General features: G+C 33.6%; 2 pseudogenes; one reads left to right on the forward strand and one right to left on the reverse strand.

The window, feature by feature from the left end:
• Nucleotides 1–9,000: 9,000 nt before the first annotated feature.
• Nucleotides 9,001–9,806, forward strand: LOC148950074 (uncharacterized; annotated as a pseudogene).
• Nucleotides 9,807–22,280: 12,474 nt separating this feature from the next.
• Nucleotides 22,281–23,893, reverse strand: LOC148950075 (signal recognition particle subunit SRP54 pseudogene; annotated as a pseudogene).
• Nucleotides 23,894–24,405: the final 512 nt, after the last annotated feature.

Consider the following 24,405-nt stretch of genomic DNA (forward strand, 5'->3'; position numbering starts at 1 on the left):
AGCAATATCCAAAAGAAATTTTGTCAGTTTAACGAAAAGCTTCCCAGGTATGGATTGGCAACTGCGGAACAGTTTATAGATGCAATGGAAAATGTTCGACAACACAGTGAATATACGGAGGCGTACTTCTTAGAAAATTCGTATATTAATTTTGGAAGGAGCAATTGCAGTTTATGTAGCAGCAATAAAAATATATATACAAGCATACCTATCAACAGCGAAGGAAAAGCAATGTTTTTCAATTATGGCGAAAACGAGCCTGTTAGGGTTATTAGTAAATGTGTTTGTAAGACTAATGATTCAGAACAAATTCCTGGAACACCGACTCAAGAAAAAAGCATTTCTAACTGTGTTTTAAACAGTTCGTTTAGTTCTACTGAATATTTGGCAAAAAATTCTCTGTGTAGTAGAACAAACTGTCCTGAAAAGTACGAGACAACTATTGAAAAATGCTCTAAAACTAGATCTGACAAGGAAATTATGATGGCTGAAGTCACCTATAACAATCTGAGTAAACATTCAAAACCAAAAATTGGGCAGCAGGTTACTTGGCAATGTCACCCTGATATCCGCAAGCTCTATCCGACGGATATTGAATTATGTCAAATTCTTTTTGATATCCTTGAAAACAATATAGCATTAAAATTTTCAACTGACAAAGTGGTTAATTTCTACCTTGGCGGCTTGGATTATTGTGAAATCAATTACAGGGACACAAGAAAGCATGGGCATTCGTTATACTGTAGCCCAAATGAGGGATGTCAGAGCTATTTGCGTTCTCTAAGGGCACTAGCTCCACATTTTCCTGTCTTGAACTGTTTCATTAATAGCGTATATAAGGCAGTATCAAAATGTAAGATTATACAACATATTAATCTACTAAAAGTCGAGGGCTCGTACAAGGAACTAAGTCATTACATAGAAGAAGTGTCAAGTAGACTCTGTCGTAATAATAGTCAAGACTTCATTTACGGTGATAGCAATATTAGAGTTTCTGTGGATGAAAATACAATAATAAAATTATTTGGTGAGAGCCTTGATAAGGTAGCTAACATTAGGGATGTATACCCCACAATGCATTGTGACAGTTGTGAGCAGATAAAGACAAAATACCAATTGAAGAGTCTAAGATCCCTTTCAAATAAGAAAGGTTTTGATGTAATGATGGCCACGATTTTAGAACACCTACAACAGGACATACCCAAAGATGACAGAGAAGAACTAATTCAATGTACAGGTTGGAAAGAGGATGTCATAGATTCATTCTTTGTCTGTGATTACTGTGCTGGGAAAATGTTGAAAAGTCAGGAGAATGTCCGATCAGTATTAAATAACCTTCATATAGACTGTACACCGGAATGTATAAAGTGTTTAAATAATTTTGAAATGGCAATGATTCGATTTGTAATGCCTTGTCTTACGATCGTCAGATTAGGACAAGTAACTGCATTGAAGAGACCTAGAACAGAACTTGTTGACGCTCTTAAGGGGAGAATAGTATATCTACCTGTTGATGTGCAATCAAATGCAGATATTCAGCCTGAAAAACTTCTTAACATTGATAGTTTTGTAGTCATTGTCAATGGTCAGCCTACTTACAACAAGAATGTTTGGACTGCACTAATAGATCTGAGAAAAGTCCATGAAGCACTGTTGTGGTTAAGAGAGAACAACAGTCTCTATAAAACAATACATGCATACACCCTAGAAGATTTAAAAAAAATACTTGAAGCCCGTCTTGCTGAAAAAGCGGTTGGTGTTGATAATTTACCTGATTACAATAAAGAACGAACTCTTGCCTATACTAACTTGCATACGCAACTTCACTATAGTTAAGATTACAGTATTTATATTATGCATCATTATAAATTATAAAAGGTTCAACTGTTCGAAGATTATAGAGTTAAAAATTTTCCCACCCCGGGAATCGAACCCGAGCCTGTTAAGTGAAAGTTAACTATCCTAGCCACTAGACCATATTGAGCCATAAAGAAGTATGATTTAAGAGCCATATGCCTATTATTATTTCACCATACCAATTATAATAAGGCCAAAACAAAATCGTCGACTTGCAACCTTACTTTTGACACATTAGTTAAATCTTCATCAGGCTTAAAAAATGTTTTGCTAGTTTTATAATAAAGATCGAACTCTTCCCAATACTAACTGGCATAGGCAACTTCACTATAGTGAAGATTACAGTATTTATATTATGCATCGTTATAAATTATAAAAGGTTCAAATGTTCGAAGATTTTAGAGTTAAAAATTTTCCCACCCCGGGAATCAAACCCGAGCCTGTTAAGTGAAACTTAAGTATCCTAGCCACTAGACCATATTGAACCATAAAGAAGTATGATTTAAGAGCCATATGCGTATTATTATTTCACCATACCAATTATAATAAGGCCAAAACAAAATCGTCGACTTGCAACCTTACTTTTGACACATTAGTTAAATCTTCATCAGGCTTAAAAAATGTTTTGCTAGTTTTATTACAGTAACCATACTAAATGATATATGGTGGTTCCAGGTGTAGTTACATTTACAGTAAAGAATGATCGCTCATGCATAGTAACTGATAAATGGTGGTTCCAGGGGTAGTTTCTTGTGGTTCGTCTCTTACTATTTCAAAGAAGAAAAAGCCGTAGGCTTTTTCTTGTTTGTAATGATATAGCATAAAACGAATTCCAAGTTGTAACTGACGTCATCCTGGTTGTTATAGTAGTCCGGGTTGCAGCGGTAGCTAGCAACCTAGTAAGAGACGATCACGTCCAATGTTAAGAAATATAAAAACCCATAGTTCCTAACAAAGGAGTCAGATCAAAACAAAAAGCGCACCATTAGAACCACCTTGTCCGAAATCCCTGTACAGGAAACTTTCTGTCCCTTGGCTTGAACAGCAAGGGAAATATATTGGCTTGAAAATCAAGAAAAGTGGCAGCTACTACAACATTCTGCCTAAACGGGATATTTTTTCTTTCTTTTTTTCCTTTTTCTTTTCCACAGACAGCTTGGCACTGGAACATCGTAGAGGGTTGTTCAATAGCTCATTTTAAAGGAAATTAATTGGGTTATTACACTACAGAACTAACTTTAGTCCATAGTAACTGAAATCCGGGTTGCAGCGGTAGCTAGCAACCTAGTAAGAGATGATCACGTCCAATGTTAAGAAATAAAAAAAACCATAGTTCCTAAAAAAGGAGTCAGATCAAAACAAAAAGTACACCATTAGAACCACCTTGTCCGAAACCCCTGTATAGGAAACTTTCTGTCCCTTGGATTGAACAGCAAGGGAAATATATTGGTTTGAAAATCAAGTTACAAGAAATATCCGGGTTGCAGCGGTATTATAATAAAGATCAAACTCTTCCCTATACTAACTTGCATACGCAACTTCACTATAGTTAAGATTACAGTATTTATATTTTTACATTAAAAGAAGCTCACTGAAATAACAAACCATTCCATAAATTGGACTTAGTTAGGTACTTGATTGTTTGAGTTTCGTCTCTTACTATTTAAAAGAAGAAAAAGCCGTAGGCTTTTTCCTGTTTGTATTTATAGTTAAAAAACGAACTCAAGTCCAAAGAAACTGAACACTGTGGTTCATTCATATTATCTTCATTATTTTAGCTAGAATGTAAATAAAACCAGTTTCTTTTTTAAATTTTAAATTGAAAAGATATTGCTTTTAATTGATCATATTAAAAGTTCTCCCCAACAGGGAATTGAACCCCGTTCTCCCAGGTAACAAGTGGGCATACTTACCATTAGACTATCAAAGACTTACAAAATAAAAGTTACATATAAGATATGATAATAATTTTTTAATCCGGGTTACATAAAGGCTCGATCATCGAATTTTTACATTAAAGATCCGGGTTGCAGCGGTAGCTAGCAACCTAGTAAGAGACGATCACGTCCAATGTTAAGAAATATAAAAACCCATAGTTCCTAACAAAGGAGTCAGATCAAAACAAAAGTACACCATTAGAACCGCCTTTTCCGAAACCCCGGTATAGGAAACTTTCTGTCCCTTGGCTTGAACAGCAAGGGAAATATATTGGCTTGAAAATCAAGAAAAGTGGCAGCTACTACAACATTCTGCCTAAACGGGATATTTTTTCTTTTTTTCTCTCTTTTCTTTGTTTCCAGAGATAGCTTGGCACTGGAACATCGTAGATAGTTTTTCAATAGCTCATTTTAAAGGAAATTAATTGGGTTAAAAATCTATAGTAACTAAAATAAATTATTTCTAAAAGAGAATAAACTTTTCCAACAAAAACTGCATTTTTGATGTCTTTTCACACTGCAGTCTTTCAAACATAATCGCATACCAGCGGTAAGATTTGAACCCACGCCTCCGAAGAGACTGGTGGCTAACATTAGTGCCTTGGACCACTCGGCCAGGCTGCCTCTCATAAATAAATATATATATGTGAATTTGGGTTGCAGCAGTAGCTAGCAACCTAGTAAGAGACGATCAGTCCAATGCTAAGAAATATAACAAAACTCCTAAAAAAAGAGTCAGATCAAAACAAAAGTATATCATTAGAACTACCTTGTCTGAAACCCTACTAGATAAATAATGAATGTCATCATAGTTTTATATTAGAGCTATAACGTGAATAGAAAAACACGAAAATATATTGTGGTTTCTGATGACGTCATGAAATAATATCATTGCGCCATGACGTCAATACGCGATGACGTCATAATTACTACTTAAGAACGACAAAGATTTAAATTCTCTCATTCTTGATTAGATGCAACCCGGATAATGTTTAGATCCAAGCAAGCTATACGCAAGTTGAAAAAACAGTACTACACAAACAACAGAGATAGTATCTTGAAAAGAAAAAAGCAAAGGTATTCAACCGACCAGGCGTATCGAGAAGTAATCAAACAAAACAGCAAGATGCGTTATCACAGTGATGAAGATTATAGACATGCAAAAATTGAGACAGCCAAACAAAATTTCAAGGAGAGTTATCACAATGATGAAGATTACCGCATCAAATATAAGAAAAACCAAAAGCAAAGGTATTCAACCGTCCAGGTGTATCGAGAAGTAAAAATTGAGACAGCCAAACAAAAGATCAAGGAGTGTTATCAAAATGATGAAGATTACAGAGAAGCAAGAATTGAGCAGGCTAGACAAAAGATCAAGGAGCGTTATCACAATGATAAACTTTATAGAGAAGCAACAATTGAGCAGGCTAGACAAAAGAGCAAGGAACGGTATAATAATGATGAAGATTACCGAAACAAACATAAGAAAAAAGTTGCTACCAGAATAATGGGTAGATACAGGGGTGATAAAAGCTATAATGAAAAAATTAAATTCTCTGCGAGGTTGTACCGAAGAACGCATAAGGACAAAGGGAAAAATTACATTCAGAAATACAAGAAGATGGCAAAAATGCAGGCTGATCTTTGTAAATTGAGAAACATTTTAAGCATGTTTTATCGGGATCACGAAAAGTATTCAAAATTACAGATTAAAATTCTCTTTGAAAGAGCGGATGCTGTTGAAAAGTCGGCTAGAAATTCTTTGGCAAAGCTTCATAGTAATATCCAAAAGAAATGTTGTCAGTTTAACGAAAAGCTTCCAAGGTATGGATTGGCAACTGCGGAACAGTTTATAGATGCAATGGAAAATGTTCGACAACACAGTGAATATACGGAGGCGTACTTCTTAGAAAATTCGTATATTAATTTTGGAAGGAGCAATTGCAGTTTATGTAGCAGCAATAAAAATATATATTCAAGCATATCTATCAACAGCGAAGGAAAAGCAATGTTTTTCAATTATGGCGAAAACGAGCCTGTTAGGGTTATTAGTAAATGTGTTTGTAAGACTAATGATTTAGAACAAATTCCTGGAACACCGACTCAAGAAATAAGCATTTCCAACTGTGTTTTAAACAGTTCTTTTAGTTCTACTGAATATTTGGCAAAAAATTCTCTGTGTAGTTACATTAAAGGACGATCATTGCAATAACAAACCATTGCACACATTGGCCTTAGCTAGCTACTTTATTGTTTGATGTTCATCTCTTACTATTTCAAAGAAGAAAAATTACAGTAAAGAACGATCTTCAGCCCATAGTAAATAAAATAAGACTACAATTTATGACTCAAACAGGTAATTTGTTTGCTTTGGTCTAAAATACTCTCAGCTGCGGGGTTCGAACCCATACCTCCAAAATGACGGGTAGCTGACACCAGCGCCTTAAATCACTCGGCCACGCTGCCTCACATAACTATGTGAATATCTTATAATAAAGAACAAACTCTAGCCAATAGTAACTTAAACACTTTATATAAGGATTTTATAGTAAAGAATGAACTCAAGTCCAAAGGAACTGAACCCTGTGGTTCATTCATATAATTCTCAGTATTTTAGCTAGGGGGTAACTAAACGAGTTCCTTATTAAAATTTAAAATTTAAAAGACATTGCTTTAATTTCAACAATTTAAAAGTTCTCCGCGACGGGGAATCGAACCCCGTTATTTCACCTGACAATTGTGTATGCTTACATTGTACCATCAGAGACTTGTAAGCAAGTTATATATAAAACATGATAATAAATTCGTTAATAAACTAAAAAATATACTATTACTGCAAATATTGGCACATATTGGGCTTAGTTTGAAGCCTCATTCTCTGAAGATCATCTCTTACTATTCCAAATAAGAAAAATCCATAGGCTTTTTCCTGCTTGTAACTACATTAAAAGACGATCATTTGAAGAACATACCAATGCATATATTGGACTTAGTTAGCTGCTCAATTTCTTGAAAAAAAAAAATCTTATTTGTCAACAAAAACTAGAATAATTCCTGAAAATTTTAAATAAAATAATTTTGTTTATCTGCAAAGTGCAAAAATATTTATGGTGTCTGATCGATAATTTTCATTTTTTAATTAAAACCAGAAATAAACCTGAAAACTTTAAAGTTCGTTTGGTTTCCCTTTTGTTTCAATTGACTCAACACGTTACATAAAGGATCGATGTAGTTCATTATATATCTTGATTATGTAAGTTTCATCTTTATCAGGGTTATATAGGTAGTTAAAATTTTAATACAGAGGATCGGCACAGTTCATTATATCTATCAAACGGCTCGTGGTAATAAACTGTATAGTAAGAGCGGCCCGTCTCGCTAGTAACCGAAACCCTAAGGAACGGAATTTTGATACCGATACATACATTAAAAGAAATGGATTTTTACATTTTAAGCGGATGTTTTAGAGACAAAGCTTATGCATCTACATCAATTTTCTTGCGACACATGGGTTTGAACCTGCCAACCTTCGATCAAAAGGTGCAGCTTAAGCCACAACGTTATCGCAAGGTATTATTGACAATAATTCTTAAATGAGTTTATTGATTTACTTTAATTAGTAATAATTTATCAAACAGTTCATGGTAACGAACTGTATAGTAAGAGCAACTCGTCTCAATAGTAACTGAAACTCTAAAAAAAGTAACTTTAATATTAATAGATACAGCAGAAGAATTGAATTCCTATGCTGATTTTAAATATATAAGCTTCATCAAGTTTACTCATATCCATCAAAAAATACAAGTCTGAGAAAATTTGCCTTATTTTCTAAAAAAGGAGAAAACACCCCCTAAAAGTCATAGAATTCTAATGAAAATCACACGGTCAGATTCAGCATATCAGCGAACTTTACTGTAGAGGTTTCAAGCTCCTATATGCAAAAATGTGGTATTTTGTATTTTTTGCCAGAAGAAAGATCACAGATGCATGTTTATTTGTTTGCCTTTTTTCCCGGGTTTACATAAAGGATTACATAAAGGACTGATATAGCATAAATGGTGTTTGTCGAAACGATTTTTTTTATATTTACATAAAATATTTTAATCTGAATTGTAGCAGTAGCTAGCAACCTAGTAAGAGACGATGATGTACAATGTGAAGAAATATAATAACCCATAACTCCTAAAATACAAAACCCCTGTATAGGAAACTTTCTGTCATTTGGCTTTAACAGTAAGGGAAATATATTGGATTGAAAATCAAGAAAAGTGGCAGCTACTGCAGCATTCTGCCCAACGGCATCTTTTTTTCTATTTTTTTTCAAATAGTTCATGGTAACGAACTGTATAGTAAGAGCGACCCGTCTCAATAGTAACCGAAACTGTAAAAAACGGAATTTTGATACCAATAGATACATCAAAAGAATTGGGTTTTATGATGATTTTAAATATGTAAGTTTCATCCAGTTTAGTTATACCCATCAAAAGTTACGAGCCAGAGAAAATTTGTCCCATTTTTGAAAAAAGGGAAAAACCCCTAAAAGTCATAGAATCTTAATGAAAATCTTACCGTCAGGTTCAGCGTATCAGAGATCCTTACTGCAGAGGTTTCAAGCTTCTTTCTGCAAAAACGTGGAATTTTATATTTTTTGTCAGAAGAAAGATCACGGATAGGTATTTATTGTCCCTTTCTTTTAATAAAGAACAAATATTCTATCGATTGTCTACTAATAACCATTTATGACGTATTAAGTGACATGACGTAATATCTAACACCAATTATGTACTATTAACCATATATGACGTAACGAGTGACCTAACGTAAAAACTGAAAAAAATATTTTTTTTTTAGATTTCAGTTCAGAATTGCTAAAGTTATAAACTGCAAAAATATTTATGGTATCTGAGCAATATTTTTAATCTTTTAATTTAAAACTAGAAAAATTCCTGAAAATTCTAAACTAATTTGATTTTTTGTTGGGTTTTTGTTACTTGATACGAGAACTAAACATCCTTTATCTAAGGTGAGGTTTCAATTTAATATGACTATATCATTATTGAACGCTCTACGAAAATTCTCCGATTTAAGTTATAAAAAATTAAAAGGAAAAACAGAAATAAATAAAGAAAGAAAAGAAAGGAAAGTCTTCAAACATAAAGAAACACAACCACAAGACAAAGAGAATAAGACAAATTCGGTTTCAGAAATGAGTCGAATTTCTGGGCTTACACAAATTTTGACCAATTTCAATATGGAACAAAGCCCTGTGATTACTATTCAATGTGATAATGGGGACATTGAAGTCCAGAAATCACTTTTAACAGCTGTTAGTGATGTCTTCAAGGCCATGCTAGAAACGGACATGCTTGAAAAACGAACCAATCTTGTGCTAGCCCATGATTTGAACTTTGAAACTATGAAAAGTATTATGGATTACTATAAAGAAGGTTTCAAAACAGGTTTCTGGAACAAGGCTTCTTTTTCGAAACAACAAACAGAGATGCATTTACATACATTGTAGAAAAGTACAACTTTCTTGCTATTAAAGAGGAAATTGCTCAATATTTGCTCCAAAGTTATCGTGTGAAGCAAGATTTAACAATTCTTGAAAGTGTTTTTTTCACTTATGGAAACCAAATTGAAAAAATGTTTGTTTTACGAGAGATGACTCTTATGATTGCGGAAGGGAAAGACGTTCCCCAATTTGTTACCAATTTTAATGCTCATGATTTTGTAGAATTAGCTAAATGTTGCTGTGCTGCGTTGAAAAACAGTCAATTTTCTAGATATCAATGTTTTTTAAAGACACTTTACAGTTGGCTATCCAAAGACTCTGAAAAAAGATCAGTTGCGGCTTTGGAAATTGTAGGAATGATAGATATGACAACGTTTAAAGTACATGAGGTTGAATCCGTTCTACAAAGTCTCACTATTTCTCCAAAGTTCCAGGGGCTTAAGCTACTATGTCTCGAATTCTTTCTACCTTTAATAAACAGGGATTATCATCCATGAAATATGGATGCGATATATTTAAAATATAAAATAAAGTTCCTTCTTTCTAAAGATAATTTCGACTTCCTCAAATTAGGTTTAAATCTAGTCGCAAAAATAAAGAAAAGTCCTTAATCAGCAAAGAGAAAAATTGCAGTTAGCATCAGACAAAGAACGGCGCTATCCGGCTTTGGATTTCGCTAAGATAGTGGGCAACAAAAAAGATGCTACACGCAATATTTTTAAGGAAGTTCAAATTATAAGAGACATGTGAACGTTTGAATCATCAGAAATAATTAAGACAGATTATCGGACGGAGGGTTTGGCCCGCCTGAGGACTTAGGCCAATCGTGGGGTAGCTCCCACGGCACATGATCAGGACTTAGAATATATAGTGAAGAAAAGTGTTTTTTGTTATCATTGTTGTTATCTCAGTCACCGTTGTTGTCATTTGAAGTGACCAACTGCTGTTCACCTAAATATGTAAGTCTCAATAAATCTATTGCGTTTTACCTGTGTTGATTTCATTTTATATGTCTGTATCTAGTCTAACGACAGGTAATTAGTTCGCATATCTCCAAGGTACGTTCCTAGGGAATCTGATCTCCAGATAGCTCGTGGAAAAGAGTTTACATATATATGGATACACATTTTATTTTCTCTCAATAATTAAGGGTGGCGCGGTCATAAATTTACTTCACTTCCCATTTCTGTGGCGCAGGCCTTGATAGCACAATCTTTAGAGCTATAAGCGGCGCTATCAGAGAACTTATAAGGTGTAAGTTTGCAGCTTTCAAGTCAAACAGTTCGTGGTAACGAACTGTAAGTAAGGAGCGACCCGGCTCAATGGTAACCGAAACTCTAGAAAACGGGTTTTTGATGCCAATAGATATATCAAAAGAATCAGATTTTAATTCTGATTTCAAATATATAAATTTCACCAAGTTTAGTGCTGCCCATCAAAAGTTACGCGCCTGAGAAAATTTGGCCGATTTTCAAAAAAAGGGGGAAAGACCCCCTAAAAGTAATAGAACCTTAATGAAAATCACACCATCATATTCAGCGTATCAGAGACCCCTACTGTAGAGGTTTCAAGATCCTATCTGCAAAAATATAGAATTTTACATTTTTTGCCAGAAGAAAGATCACGGATGCGTGTTTATTTGTTTGTTTGTTTGTTTTTGTTTTTTTTCCCAGGGGAGATCGTATTGACCCCTTGGTCCTAGAATATCGTGGGAGGGCTCATTGGAACGGAAATTAAAAGTTTTAGTGCCCTAAAAAATGGAGGGCAACTAGGCCCCCTCCCACGCTTATTTTTTTCCCAAAGACACCTGATCAAAATTTTGAGATAGCCATTTTGTTCAGCATGGTCGAAAATATGATAAATATGTCTTTTAGGATGACTTAATCCCCCGAAGTTCCCAGAGGGAGGGCTAAAAGTTATGAACTTTACCCAATGTTAACATATAGTATTGGTTATTGGGAAGTATACAGAAGTTTTCAGGAGGTTTTTTTGTGGTTGTGGGTGGGAAGGGTGGGTCGGTGGTTATGTTGGAGGATCTGTTCATGAAGGAATTTTTCATGGGGGAAGAGAAATTGCCATGAAGGGGGCGCCAGACTTGCCAGCATTATTTATTGGTTATTGGGAAGTATACAACCATTTTCAGGAAGGATTTTTTCTGGAGGGGGGGCTAGAGGAGGGGTTACTCTGGAGAATATTTCCGTGGAGGATGTTTCTGTGGGGTAAGGGACATTTCTATGAAGGGGGCGCCGGATTTCCAAGCATTATTTAAAAAACGATCAGAAATTAAATAAAAAATACAAGTTTTTTCAACTGAAATGTTAGAAGGAATATTAAAACTTAAAACAAACAGAAATTATAGCGTATGTGAGGGGGTTCTCCCCCAAGTCAATACCTCGCTCTTTCCGCTACAGTTTTTTTTAGTGCTTTCAAAAGAGCTATCTATTCTAATTAAACGGCCTTTGTGATTCAGGGGTTTGTGAATCAAAATTTTTTTTGACTTTTAATGTAAAGAGCGTGGTATTGACTAAGGAGAGAACCCCCTCATATACGTAATAACATATACGTAATAAAATTAATATTAAAGACTGATCAATGATGTTATAATCTTAGGTTGTAGCCAGGTCGTCTCTTACTATTCCAATAATTAATTTTAAAAATTGTGTTAAAGAACGAATTGTTGCCTATAGTAAATGATAAATTTACTAGATCTGGGTTGTAGTATAATAAAAAACGACCTCTTGCCTATACTAAATTTTATACGCCACTTAATTATAGTATAGGTTAGTAATTCGTCAGATAGCTTGGCACTCGAACATCGTAGGAGTTGTTCAATGGCTGATTTTAAAGGAAACTATTGGGATTATAAACCTTTTGTAATTAAAACAAAATATTTTTTGAAAATAGAATCAGTTTTTTACGAAAAACTGCATATTTCATATTAAAGATTGTTACATTAAAGGACGATCATTAGAACAATAAATCTTTCTACAAATTTTACAGTAAGGAACAAACTTAGAGCCCGTAGTAACTAAAATAAGATTATAATTACATGCTAAAGATTGATTAATGATGTCATATTCATAGGTTTTATCCAGGTCGTCTCTTACTATACCAATTATGAAAAAGCCATATGCTTTTTCCTGTATGTAATACATTAAAGACTTCGGTAATTTATCTTTAAAGTTGGGATTTTTACAGTAAATCAGAGGCAACGCTGTAGCGTTGCCTATAGTGAAGGCCATACGGCTCCAATGTTTTATTATTATTCTTATTTATTAATTTTTTCCAAGAGGCACTTCATAGTGAAGGGGTCGTCGTAGAAACTTCAAAGAGTGCTCATTCGATTGGAAATCGAGAGTTCTAGTGCCCTTTTTAATAGTCAAAAGTGATTGAAGTGCAACTAGCCCCCCCCCCCCACGCTCAATATTCCACACATCCAACAAACACATCCGATCAAAATTTTGAGATAGCCATTTTTATAATAAAGAACTATAGTAAATCCGGGTTGCAGCGTTAGCTAGAAACCTAGTAAGAGACGATCACCTCCAATTTTAAGAAATATAAAACCCCCCAACTCCTAAAAAAAGAGTCAGATCAAAACAAAAAGTACACCATTAGAACCGCCTTGTCCGAATCCTCTATAAAGGAAACTTACCGCCCTTTGGCTTGAATAACAAACAAAACATATTGGCTTGAAAATCAAGAAAATTGACTTTCACCACGTTATTCTCCCCAAACGGGATATTTTTTTCTTTCTTTCTGTTCCACAGATAGCTTGGCACTGGAACATCGTAGAGAGTTGTTCAATGGCTCATTTTAAAGGAAATCTCTAGATCTAGCGCTATTTGTACTTAATTTTTTTTTAATTAATTTTTTTTACGAAAAACTTAATTTTTTATATACAATATTAATCAATGACGTCATAGTCTTTGGATGTAGTTAGTACATAAAGTCTGGATCATCGAATTAAAGCTGAAACTAAGTAAAGAAAATTATGCCTCCCTATATTCACAGTGATCTATAAAATTTCCCATTACATCTATAAACTGTTCCACAGTTGCCGGTTCATACCTCGGAAGCTTTTCACTAAACATGCAACATTTCTTTTGGATATTACTATGAAGTTTTGCGACAGCATCTCTAGCTGACTTTTCAACAAAATCCATTCTTTCAGAGATAATTTTAATCTTTAATTTTGAATATTTTTCGTAATCCCGGTAAAAAATTCGTAAAATTTTTCTAAATTTACTAAGATCAGCCAGCATTGTTGCCATGTTTTTGGACTTCTGAATATAATTTTTAATTTTGCCCTTATGCGTTCTTTGCAGATTGTGTAAACTGCAAAATATCCATGGTATCCGAGCAATAGTTTGAATATTTCAATTCAAGCTAGAAAAATCCGGGTTGCAGCGGTAGCTAGCAACCTAGTAAGAGACGATCACCTCCAATGTTAAGAAATATAAAACCCCCCAACTCCTAAAAAAAGAGTCAGATCAAAACAAAAAGTACACCATTAGAACCGCCTTGTCCGAATCCTCTATAAAGGAAACTTACCGCCCTTTGGCTGGAATAACAAAGAAAATATATTGGCTTGAAAATCAAGAAAATAGACTTTTACCACGTTATTTTCCACAAATGGGATATTTTTTTCTTTCTTTTCCACAGATAGCTTGGCACTGGAACATCGTAGAGAGTTGTTCAATGGCTCATTTTAAAGGAAATCTCTAGATCTAGCGCTATTTGTACTTAATTTTTTTTTTAATTAATTTTTTTTACGAAAAACTTAATTTTTTATATACAATATTAAACAATGACGTCATAGTCTTTGGATGTAGTTAGTACATAAAGTCTGGATCATCGAATTAAAGCTGAAACTAAGTAAAGAACAATTATGCCTCCATATATTCACAGTGATCTATAAAATTTCCCATTACATCTATAAACTGTTCCACAGTTGCCGGTTCATACCTTGGAAGCTTTTCACTAAACATGCAACATTTCTTTTGGATATTACTATGAAGTTTTGCGAAAGCATCTCTAGCTGGCTTTTCAACAAATTATAATGCCTATTAAAATCCTTTTGTAACTAAAACGGGGCAGCTACTACAACAGACTGCCTAAACGGGATATTTTTTTTTTCTTGTTATCCAGGGATAGCTTTGGACTGGAACATCGCAGAAAGTTGTTCAATGGCTCATTTTAAAGGAAATTAATTGGTTTAAATATAGTACAGAACGAACTATAGCCTATTGCAATTGAACTACAAAGCATACCATTAGACTAATCGGAAGGATGGGTTTAGTTAATAATAGTCTTTCTAAAGATATATCATTGATGTCGTAATCGTAGGTTGTAGTCAGGACGTCTCTTACTACTTTCAAATTAAGAAAAAGCCTAGGGCTTTTTCCTGTTTGTAATCAAACATTACATTAAGGACCAATATAGTTCATCATAAATGGTATTTGTTAATTAGGTTTTACATTAAAAGACGATCATTGTATTTACAATTGAAACTAACAAAAGGCCATAGGTTTTCTCCTGTTTGTAATTTGCTGCGTTGGTCAGGGTTGCAGCGGTAGTTACTTAATCAAACAGTTCGTGATAACGAAATCTATAGTAAGAGCGAGTTGTCTCAATAGTAACCGAAACTCTAACAAACGAAATTTTGATACCAATAGATACATCAAAATAATTAGATTTTTATGAATATGTAAATATGTATAATTTTTTAAATATTTAAGTTTCATCAAGTTTAGTTATACCAATCAAAAGTTATGAGCCTGAGAAAATTTACCTTATTTTCGAAAAGAAGGAACCCCCCCCCTCTAACAGTCATAGACTCTTAACGAAAATCGCACAATCAGATTCAGCGTATCAGAGAACCTTACTGTAGAAGTTTTAAGCTCCTATCTGAAAAAACGTGGATTTTGTATTTTTTTTCAGAAGAAAGATCAGGGATGCGTGTTTATTTGTCCTTTTTTGTTTTTTTTACCAGGGGTGTTTTTATCGACCCAGTGGTCCTAGAATGTTGCGAGAGGGTTCATTCAAGCTTAAATTAAAAGTTCTAGTGCCATTTTTAATCAAACACCAATTTTTTTTAAATATTGCTTTTTACAAAAAACTGCATTTTGAGGTTTTTTCGTATTGCAGTCTTTTCAAAGACGGCTTTATTTAAATTAGATTTACTTTTTGGTAGGATCAAGCTACCAGTCATGTTATTTAATGTGTATGTTTAAAAGAAATTTCAATTTTTTATTTTATTTTAGTTTTCAGTTCAGGATCACTAAAGCTATTATGTAAACTGCAAAAATATTTGTGGCCTCAGAGCATTAATTTTAATTTTCTAACTAAAACTATAAGGTACCTGAAAAGTTTTTAATTAGTTTTATTTTTCGCTAAGTTACATAAGGGATCATCATCATAAATTATTTCGGTCAAGTATAATGGGGTATATGGGGTATATGCTAGTTTCATCGATTATAGATTAAACCTAGTTAAATACAAGCAACTGCACGTAATAAATTGAATCAATTTTTAACAAATAAATGCATTTTTGTACAACACTGAAATAGCAAATAGTATTAACATCATCTTGCATATGCAGATCCAAATAACATTTTTTACATAATTAAAAGTATGTAGATATAGTTATATAAAATGTGCTTGTTTCTTTAAAGTTTGAACAAAAAATCTGCTCGGCAAAATAAAACTAGAGTAATTCCAGAAAATGTTAAACAAAATAATTTTAATTCATTGATCACTAAAGTTATTATGTAAAGTGCAAAACTATTTATGGTGTCTGTGCTACAATTTTAATTTTTAATTCAAAGTAAAAAAAATACGTACAAATTTTTAAATCGGTTTTGATTTTTGATAGGTTCTTGAAACTTTTTACATATATCTTTATTTTTAAAAAATGCAATTTGCTGATTTCATTAGTATAACGTTTGTTTATTACCTTGGATTAATTTTCGTAACCCACCAAGCTGGAAATGGAAATAAAAAGATAATAAAAATATTAAAAGCAAATGCCCATAGATAAAAAAAAGACAAGAAAATAAGGGCTGTACCGTCATCAGATGATTCAGTATCTTTTTACATATATCTTTCTAGAAACTTTTTACATATATCTTTATTTTTTTAAAATGCAATTTGCTGATTTCATTAGTATAACGTTTGTTTATTACCTTGGATTAATTTTCGTAACCCACCAAGCTGGAAATGGAAATAAAAAGATAATAAAAATATTAAAATCAAATGCCCATAGATAAAAAAAAGACAAGAAAATAAGGGCTGTACCGTCATCAGATGATTCAGTATTTTATAGTTAAAAAACGAACTCAAGTCCAAAGAAACAGAACACTGTGGTTCATTCATATTATCTTCATTATTTTAGCTAGAATGTAAATAAACAAGTTTCTTTTTTAAATTTTAAATTGAAAAGATAGTGCTTTTAATTCAACATATTAAAAGTTCTCCCCGACGGGGAATCGAACCCCCTTCTCCAAGGTAACAAGTGGGCATACTTACCATTAGACTATGGAAGACTTATAAAATAAAAGTTACATATAAGATATGATAATAATTTTTTAATCCGGGTTACATAAAGGCTCGATCATCGAAGTTTTACATTAAAGACCGAACTTTAGTCCATAGTTTATTTATATTAAAGGACGATCATTAGAAAAGCACACCATTGCATATATTGGACTGAGTTAGTTTTTCAGTTTAGAATCACTAAAGTTATTATGTAAACTGCAAAAATATTTATGATAGCTGAGCAATAATTTTAATCTTTTCATTCAAACTAACAAAATACCTGAAAATATAAAAATTAGTTTTACTTTTTGTTATCCGGGTTGCAGCGGTAGCTAGCAACCTAGTAAGAGACGATCACGTCCAATGTTAAGAAATATAAAAACCCATAGTTCTTAAAAAAAGAGTCAGATCAAAACAAAAAGTACACCATTAGAACCGCCTTGTCCGAAACCCCTGCATAGTAAAATTTCTGTCCCTTGGCTTGAACAGCAAGGGAAATATATTGGCTTGAAAATCAAGAAAAGTGGCAGCAACTACAACATTCTGCCTAAACGGGATATTTTTTTCTTTTTTCTTTTTTTTTTCTTTTGTATCCAGAGATAGCTTGGCACTGGAACATCGTAGAGGGTTGTTCAATAGCTCATTTTAAAGGAAATTAATTGGGTTAAAAATCTATAGTAACTAAAATAAATTATTTCTAAAAGAGAATAAATTTTTCCACCAAAAACTGCATTTTGATGTCTTTTCACACTGCAGTCTTTCAAATATAATCGTATACCAGCGGTAAGAATTGAACCCACGCCTCTGAAGAGACTGGTGGCTGAACACCAGTGCCTTGGACCACTCGGCCAGGCTGCCTCTCATAAATAAATATATATGTGAATTTGGGTTGCAGCAGTAGCTAGCAACCTAGTATGAGACGATCAGTCCCATGCTAAGAAATATAATCCGGGTTGCAGCGGTAGCTAGCAACCTAGTAAGAGACGATCACGTCCAATGTTAAGAAATATAAAAACCCATAGTTCTTAAAAAAAGAGTCAGATCAAAACAATAAGTACACCATTAGAACCGCCTTGTCCGAAACCCCTGCATAGTAAAATTTCTGTCCCTTGGCTTGAACAGCAAGGGAAATATATTGGCTTGAAAATCAAGAAAAGTGGCAGCAACTACAACATTCTGCCTAAACGGGATATTTTTTTCTTTTTTTCTTTTTTTTTCTTTTGTATCCAGAGATAGCTTGGCACTGGAACATCGTAGAGGGTTGTTCAATAGCTCATTTTAAAGAAAATTAATTGGGTTATAAATCTATAGTAACTAAAATAAATTATTTCTAAAAGAGAATAAATTTTTCCACCAAAAACTGCATTTTGATGTCTTTTCACACTGCAGTCTTTCAAATATAATCGTATACCAGCGGTAAGAATTGAACCCACGCCTCTGAAGAGACTGGTGGCTAACACCAGTGCCTTGGACCACTCGGCCAGGCTGCCTCTCATAAATAATTATATATGTGAATTTGGGTTGCAGCAGTAGCTAGCAACCTAGTAAGAGACGATCAGTCCAATGCTAAGAAATATAATCCGGGTTGCAGCGGTAGCTAGCAATCCGGGTTGCAGCGGTAGCTAGCAACCTAGTAAGAGACGATCACGTCCAATGTTAAGAAATATAAAAACCCATAGTTCTTAAAAAAAGAGTCAGATCAAAACAAAAAGTACACCATTAGAACCGCCTTGTCCGAAACTTCTGCATAGTAAAATTTCTGTCCCGTGGCTTTAACATCAAGGTAAATATATAGGCTTTAAATACAATAAAAGTTGCAGCTACTACAACATTCTGCCTAAACGGGATATTTTTTTCTTTTTTTTTTTCTTTTTTTTTTTTTTTTTTTTTTTACCTTTTTTTTTTTGCACTGGAAAATAGTGTTGGGTTTTTCAATATATCATTTTAAAGGAAATTAATTGGGTTAAAAATCTATAGTAACTAAAATAAATTATTTCTAAAAGAGAATAAATTTTTCCACCAAAAACTGCATTTTGATGTCTTTTACAAAAAAAAGCGAGCAGTATGAGCGGGGATTCCCCTTGCAAAAAGCGATATATTTTTTGGACAATTGCCTTAACTCGAGAGTAGTTTGATTAAGAATGTAACATGTCTAGAATTGATGCCAATATGCTATTGAATCATTTACCAAAAAATAACTCTATTTACAAAAAAAGGGTTTAGCATTTGCGAATTGAACTCTATGAACGATATTAATTAATATTTGAATAATAGGAGCGTGAATGATTCTAAATAGTGATGGGATCGTATAAAGGTAGAGAAAAAAAGGATAAGGAATTCTCAAATTGGACTATAAAAACGATCTTATTTGAATAATAGGAAAAAGAACAGAGCTAGATAGTATTTGCAAATTGGATTGTATAAAGGTGGAGAAAAAAAAGAATTAAACTGATTAGCAGTTAAGGTAACCCCGAAGGGCTTGTTAATTCATACCTTATTTATTATAAATTTGGAACAACATAAATCAATGAAAATGGTTTGTGATGATAGAATGACATTGCGAGTTGACCTAGATCTACCTCTTCAATGCGTTCTCTATAATGCACAAGTGTTGTTTGAACAGTGTTGTCAGTTTAAAATAGAGTCTAACGTTATAGTATACTAAAAAGTTGATACTAAGAGAGATGTAGATGAAAAGAAAAGAATTTTAATAATAAAATTCAGAACAAACCCTAGAAAGCCTTGCAAATCAAGTAGTAAGGTGTATGTGAGTACGAACCATCAAGGATCATAAGCACCAACGACCCTAACCAGCATAGACGTCAAACCCCCAAATGTCCCCTATCCCCAAACTCAAAGGGCGCCCCCTCCCCTCCAACTTTTGCCCCCCCCCCTCCCCATTTTTTTTTGATCTTATTGTTTTTAACATGATATAATTATTCAACTTTTTTTTAAATGTCTTCGAATGAGATGAAACATACTTAAATTCAGTAGTGTTTTATCGTGGTTTACCTTGTCACAGTTACATTCTCTTGGTTTTTCAAAGTTCGTTTTGGATTTCTTTCATTGAAATGCAAGAGTTGGAATATTTCAGTAGTGTTTTGTTGTGACTTTGAAAAGACTGCAGTATGAAAATACATCAAAAACGCAATTTTTTTGACAAAATTTATTCTACTTTAAAAAGTATTTTATTTTCAATTACAAAAGGCACTAGATGCAGCAATTTCCTTTAAATGAGCTATTATACAGCTCTCTATGATTTTCCAGTGCCCAGCTAGCTGAGGAGAAAGAAAAAGTGGAAAGAAAAAAATATCCCGTTTGTGGAGAATAACGTGGTTAAAGTCAATTTTCTTGATTTTCAAGCCAATATATTTCCCTTGCTGTTCAAGCCAAATTACGGAAAGTTTCCTATATAGGGGTTTCGGACAAGGCGGTTCTAATGGTGTACTTTTTGTTTTGATCTTACTCCTTTCTTAGGAGCTATGGGTTTTATATTTCTTAACATTAGACGTGATCGTCTCTTAATAGGTTGCTAGCTACCGCTGCAACCCGGAGCTTACTAGGTTGCTAGCTAACGCTGCAACCCGGATACTATACAACATACAGTTCGTTATCACGAACGGTTTGCTTTGATGTATCTATTGGTATCAAAATTTCGTTCCTTAGAGTTTCGGTTACTATCGAGACAAGTTGCTATTATTACTATAGATTTCATTAGCTTGAACTGTTTGATTGCTTCAAAATTCAAATATCTTTGAAAAGACTGCAGTATAAAAATACATCAAACATGCAGTTTTTTGACAAAATAGATTCTAATTTAAAAACTATTTTATTTTTAATTACAAAAGACACTAGATGTAGCAATTTCCTTTAAAATGAGCTATTATACAGCTCTCTATGATTTGCCAGTACCCAGCTAGCCGAGGAGAAAAAAAAGTGGAAAGAAAAAAAAATGTAATTTGTGGAGAATATCGTGGTTAAAGTCAATTTTCTTGATTTTTTAGCCAATATATTTTCTTTGTTATTCAAGCCAAAGGACGGTAAGTTTGCTATATAGAAGTTTAGACAAGGTGGTTCTAATAGTGTACTTCTTGCTTTGATCTTAATCTTTTTTCAGGAATAATGGGTTACTTTAGTTTTTACTATGGGACGTGATCGTCGCTTACTAGGCTGCTAGCTACCTCTGCAACCCGGATTTTAGTGATCGTCTTTTACTATGATACTGTAAAACCTCAAAGAATCAGGCAACTAACTATATCTAATAGTAGATAAGTATTGAAGACATATCTACTATTTGATCAATATACTCGAGACAAAATTCACTATTTATGAGATTTTGTAGAACGGATCCAACCTCATATATAGAAAACGTTCGCATATCTATCATTCCTACAATTTCCAAAACCACGACCGATCTTTTTTCAGAGTCTTTGGATAGCCAACTGTAAAGTGTCTTTAGAAAACTTTGATATCTTGAAAATTGACTGTTTTTCAACGCAGCACAGCAACATTTAGCTAATTCTACAAAATCATCAGCATTAAAATTGGTAACAAATTCGGGAACCTCTTTCCCTTCCGCAATCACAAGAGTGATCTCCCGTATAACAAACGTTTTTTCAATTTGGTTTCCATAAGTGAAAAAAACACTTTCAAGAATTGTTAAATCTTGCTTCAAATAATAAACAAGGAGCAAATGTTGAGCAATTTCCTCTTTAATAGAAAGAAAGTTGTACTTTTCTACAATTTATAGTAATGCATCTCTGTTCGTTGATTCGAAACCAGAAGCCTTGTTCCAGAAACCTGTTTCAAAACCTTCCTTATAGTAATCTATTCCTTGCTCTTTTGTTTGGCTGTCTCAATTTTCCCTTCTCGATACCCCTGATCCGTAACATACCTCTGTTTTCCTCTGTCATATTTCATTTTCTTAAATCCTGGATCACAAGACATCTTAGTAGCAATCCTTACGCGTTCTCGAGCTTTATTGCGTTCGGTGGCATTTTTATCTCTTAAATAAACTTTTCTGATATTTCAGGATGTTAGCTTTATTTTTTGTGTAGTAAAGTTTTCTATTAGTAGAAATTTGGATTGCTCTATTTTGATATTTTTTTTGGTTATTCTTTCTTTTTTTCCTTTCAAGTGAGACCATACTTTTTCAAGGTTTAAAATTATTAAGTACACAATACCCCGTGTCGAGTATCTAAAACCTAGCATAAAATAAAACTAATTTTAAAATTTTCAGATATTTATCTTGTTTGAATTACAAAATTAGTATTATTGGTTAGACACCATAAATATTTTTGCAGTTTACATAATAAGTTTAGTGATTCTGGACTGAAAACTAAAATAATTGCAATTATAAGACAATAATATGGAGATACGTACTTTACGGGTTACAAATATAGTAAAACTGAAGATCGTTCTTTTTTTTTTAAAATAAACGTACATTTTTAAATCCTCCGCAAAAAAAAATACAAAAACTTGTATACAATGGTAAAAACTCTTGGCAACCAAAAACCAAATTTATTTCTTCCCCAAAAGATTGTCAAATCCACCTCCACCAGATTGTATTTGCTTCATCATATTCTGGAGTCCATTCATTCCCCCCATCCTGTGTAAGATCTGAGGGTCCATCATCCTTGCCATTTGCTGATTCAATTTATTCATTTGCATTGGATTCACGTTTTTAGCCATGTCTCCACCTTTCAAAAGTCCTTTGATGCCACCCATCTTCTTCACCATTGTTGAAAATTTTGAATATTGGCTGATTAAATCTTGAACCTCTCTTTCTGTCACTGCAGAGCCTCTGGCAATTCTTCTGATTCGACCTGGCTGTTTCAAAAGTTTGGCCCCATCTTCATGATCCAGTTCATGATTATTCATTGAATCCATGATAGCCATCATTTTTTTTAGTCTTGCCATCGATTCTTTGTCGCCGCCTTTTCCTAAAATTTCTTGTCCCAAGCCTGGAATCATTTGCATAATTTGGGAAAATGGACCCATCTTCAAAATATTCTGGAACTGTTCATACATATCACCAAGAGTGAATTTGCCATGCTTCAGTTTCTCAACCAATTCTTCATTGTCATCTAATTTTAGTTCATTGACTTTATCGATAAGTCCAGCAATATCTCCAAGTCCCAATAACTTTCTAATAAAAGGCTCAGCCTTAAACTGCTCAAAGTCATCAATATGCTCACCAGTACCAATAAAAACTATAGGACTTTTTGTAGATGCCACTGCACTTAAAGCTCCACCACCCTTAGCATGTCCGTCTAATTTAGTAACAATCACAGAACCAACATCCACCTTTTGTTTGAACGCTTTAGCTTGAGCTTCACATGCCTGGCCAATAGAGGCATCCATGACAAAAATAACATTATCTGGCTTTACAGCATTTGAAACTTGCAACATTTCTTCAAAAAGTGAATCCTCTTGCTTATGACGACCACTTGTGTCAACAATAATGATTTCAAATCCTTCTCTTTTAAAGGTTTCAACACCTTCAGATGCAATTACAACTGGATCACTCTCTGTATAACTACCAAAAAACGGAATTTTAGCCTTTGTAGCATTCTGCTTAATTTGGTCATAGGCACCGGCTCTGAAAGTATCAGCACAGACCAAACAAGTCTTCCAGTTTCGTTTCATGTAATAATAGGCGAGTTTTGTACACGTTGTTGTTTTTCCTGACCCTTGAAGACCCACAAACATAATCACGTTTGCTTTTCCTTTGGCGGGTTTATATTCTGGTACACCAGGATCAACTAGCTTTAGCAACTCCCTAAAAACGGCCATTTGAATCATCCGTTGCTTGTTGAGACCAGCAACTTGATCATCAAAAGATATTGCACTTTTGACATTTTCTCTGAGTTGCAGAACTTGTCTAATATTAACATCAGCTTCAATTAGGGCAGTTGCTATTTCTTTCAATAAACCATCTAATACTTCTTTACTGATTGTTGTTGCAGAATTGAGAGATTTCAAGGCTGAACTGATTTTTCTTCCTAGATCTGCTAACACCATTTTGTTTTAATTTTATCCAACTCAACTTTCTTCTTCTAATTCACAGCACTCTTCTTCTTCTGAGAAGAAGATCGAAACTGAAGATCGTTCTTTAATGTAAATTTAATTAAAAAATAAAAATTATTGATCAGACACCATAAATATTTTTGCACTTTGCAGATAAATAAAATTATTTTATTTAAAATTTTCAGGAATTATTCTAGTTTCTGTAGACAAATAAGATTTTTTTTTCAAGGAATCGAGCAGCTAACTAAGTCCAATATATGCAATGGTATGTTCTTTGAATGATCGTCTTTTAATGCAACAATCGGGAAAAAGCCTATAGCTTTTTCTAAGTTGGAATAGAAAGAGATGATCCTCAATATGGCACTATATCCCTGACGAGGAACTTTTCAAAAGATGCTTGTATTGTCTTAACTTTTAGTTACTATTTGCCGTGATTTATTATTTACTAGGCTTCGTCTTTATCCGATGAAACTTAAATAGTTCTTATATATAATGTACTCTATCGATCCTTTATGTAACGTCTCTTAC

The sequence above is a fragment of the Artemia sp. Qi Xiang Cuo genome, chromosome 7 (assembly GCF_049724085.1).
Source record: "Artemia sp. Qi Xiang Cuo chromosome 7, ASM4972408v1, whole genome shotgun sequence".
Classification (NCBI taxonomy): Eukaryota; Metazoa; Arthropoda; class Branchiopoda; order Anostraca; family Artemiidae; genus Artemia; species Artemia sp. Qi Xiang Cuo.